Source organism: Micropterus dolomieu, linkage group LG08 (genome assembly GCF_021292245.1).
Source record: "Micropterus dolomieu isolate WLL.071019.BEF.003 ecotype Adirondacks linkage group LG08, ASM2129224v1, whole genome shotgun sequence".
NCBI lineage: Eukaryota > Metazoa > Chordata > Actinopteri > Centrarchiformes > Centrarchidae > Micropterus > Micropterus dolomieu.
Window position 1 is genome coordinate 30,550,284 of NC_060157.1, and position 3,172 is coordinate 30,553,455.

A 3,172-nucleotide genomic window follows, 5' to 3' on the forward strand; every position below is an offset into this window, starting at 1 on the left:
AGGTGGAGCGGGTTGCCTGTTAATCAAAAGATCGGCGGTTCAATCTCCTCCAGGCTGCATGTCAAAGATACTGCCCCTGGTGGCTGTTCCACCAGTGTATGAATGTGTGTGAATTGTGAATGCGATGTAGTGTGACTAGAATGGACCTATACAAATACAGAGCATTTACATTTCCTTCATTTAAAAACTGCATTTTGTGTTTACTTATATTATCTTTGTCTAATATTTTGAAAAAACACTTTTTCATACCAGTATACCCTTCTCTACTCGAACCCAAGAAGTTGAATTTTGTGTTCATAGTAAAGAATTTGTAGTCCTTGAAATCAGACTTGTATTCATGAATGTTTACATTTATAGGTTATAGAGTCACACTAACATAAAAACACAAATGTAATTTTATTGATTCACGTGTATGAAAACACAATTTTGCGTGCTTAAGTTAATTTACGCACAAATGTTGAAAAATACGAATATGAATGCTTAAAGTTGTGCATAAATGTTTCCATTCATTCAGTGTTCTTACACCATAGAGCTGGCATGCCGGTGTTTACGCGTTTATTGCAGGAACTCTGAATGAAAGCGGTTGTGTTTTGGATTATGCTCACTCATGAGTTCAAGCATGCGCCTTTAAGTAATTAACCATCAAATTGGGGAAGTTTGTCTTCTTCTGCTCCATACCACCACTCCACAAGTCAAGTCAAATTTTCCTAGCAGAAAAAGAGGTAATTGGATCTAATAGAAACATCTAGTTATTATTATGGCATATAATGTGATGCGTCTAATGAGAAGAAGTAGCAATTTACTCAATTAAACAACAATATTGCTAAAATATGTTGCTATAACAGTTCAGTGCTCATAGCACCACTGAACTGTTGATTCTCAGTGTTTTGTCACTCCAGCAGAGTTTTACTTTCAACACAGAACAGCCAGAAATCTCAACATTTGGACAAACAACTATGGTATTGATTGACAGCTTTATCAACCCCCTACAGATTACTTCAGCCTGTGGATGCAAGCAGCGTGTTCGCTTTAACAAATGCTTAATCAATTCCTCCTTATGCACTCACTCACACACATACACATGCACAAAGGTTGACCTGGGGGAGGAAATTGAATTAGCAGGGTGTAATGCATCTCCTTGTGTGTGTAATCAGAGCAGGCTCAGAATACAGGGCCATTGTCACTGTGGTTGGAGTCGGACAGCCAGCGACCACTGGGGGAAGCTGGACTTATCACTATATATGATTACAGGGGGAATGTGTGTGTGTGGGTTGTGAGATTGTGTTGGAGTCATGGGATAGAATTGGGAAATGTGTGTCTACATGCTCATGATCGTGCACAAGTGAGTAGGATAGTCATTTCTAAAACCTCAAAAAGCTCAAAGCTTTTACACATACAAAAATAACAACAACTTTTGTGATTCTCATCGCCACTAAACCATCAGAGATTTCGGGACTTTTTAAAGCCTTTTCTGCTTGTTTTTTCCATAACAAATCATTGTTCAGTGCAGGCTGCAGGCTGTGTTTTCCATGGTGGATGTCATTGTTTTTCACTGTCTATTAATTATTTTTGTGCTCGTATTTTGCCTCCTCCTGATATAGTGTTTCCTGCTATTGTCTTTTTCTACCAGGCTGGCTGCCTCTGGACTTGAGCCAGTGGGTCCCTCCTACCTCAAAATACACACACTCACAAACACACACGTCAATACACACATCCATGACTATGAATACATACACACTCTAGTCTCTCTCTGCTCTCCCTTCCTCCTCTTGGCACTTGAGAAAAAACACAAGAAGTCAGTAATACGGGAGATGTAGAGACTGAGCTGCACTTCTTAACCCAATGCACCAAATTTACTGAAATTAGAAAATCTTCATTCAGTAAATTCAACTCAATCCTCCCTGAGTTTCAAAACTACACAAATGAAGACAAACTACCGCACATTCTGTGAGAGAACAAAGATTTGGCTGTTCTGGCAGCATATTATGGAGCAGCATCAACTTACATCAACTGTTTTATTCTGTTGTTTCTGTTCTGTTCAACTTTATTCATGCTTTGATGTGTGTATGTATGTGGCTGAGGCAATAATGTTGTCATAACGTTCATGCCAATAAAACTTTAATGAATTGAATTGAATTGAATTGATACGGCAAACCTGTGTGTGTGTGTGTGTGTGTGTGTGTGTGAGGGAGGGAGTGAGAGAGTCCGCAAGTCAGTTCAGAGGGGCTGATCGCTCTCTCTCTCGCTCTCTCTCTCTGTCTACCTCGATCTCTCCCTCCCTCTGATGCCTTTTGTTGCAGCCCCTCACTTTCTCAACACTTGGACACAAGGAACTGATAATGTGCCTGTGTGTGTGTGTGTAGTTTGGTGTCCTCCTTACCACTTTCAATCTCTCTGGACTGAACTGTACGTGAAAATGACTGACGGGACTTTGTAACACACTCCTTATGCTGAATGTTCACACCACAAACTGGTAAGGGTTGGAAAAGTTGTCTAATTTCATGCGGAGTGTGTTTGATGTGGCAGAGAGACGAGTGTGTCTGTTCAAGTAGGAAATGCTGTCTGGAATGCAAGTGATTTGTAAATGTGAGCTTTGTTTTTTATTTGTGTGAGCTTAGATATCATGCTTTCAAGATGTGCAGACATGTAAATACGTGAAACGTTTCTCTTTTCCTTGCTGTCTTTCTACTTTCCTCGGCTCACCATTCAATTTCTTCCCCTTATCCCCCTCTCTGCCTGACCCAAGTTACTCAAGTTACCGGCTTCCTCCTGTTGATATGAGCCCCATGGTTTCTATGCAGCACTCTGAGGGCGCTCCCACGCTCTCCCCAAGAGAAAGAAAGGAAGGAAAACAATGATAACCATTTCAGAGCCACAAAAAATTGGGAGAAGCCTGCTAGGTTTCGAAGCATGTCTCCGCTTGACATCTACATGCACACTTTTATCCCTTTAACACTATAGAACTTGGGAAAATGTCTCTGCCATTTGCATGTCTGGTTGACTTCTGTTTTTGTTTTCTGGACAAAAGTTTTCTCTTTTCGTTGGAGGTGGTGGGTTGGCTGAGGTGGTGAGAAAATTGGAAACAGCCACCCACAGTGGAAGTGAGTCAGCCCGGCATTTAGTGGCGTGTTGACTTTGGAAATGGGATTGGGGGGGGGGGGGGGGGGGGAAA

General features: G+C 41.3%; 1 protein-coding gene across 2 annotated transcripts in view; it reads left to right on the forward strand.

The window, feature by feature from the left end:
• Positions 1 to 2,327: 2,327 nt before the first annotated feature.
• Positions 2,328 to 3,172, forward strand: part of hdac7a (histone deacetylase 7a) — a 118,540-nt gene continuing 117,695 nt past the window's right edge. For both annotated transcript variants that reach the window (XM_046055740.1, XM_046055741.1), the window contains exon 1: positions 2,328 to 2,473. The gene's annotated coding sequence lies outside the window, so the exon portion shown is untranslated. The remainder of the gene's footprint in view (positions 2,474 to 3,172) is intronic.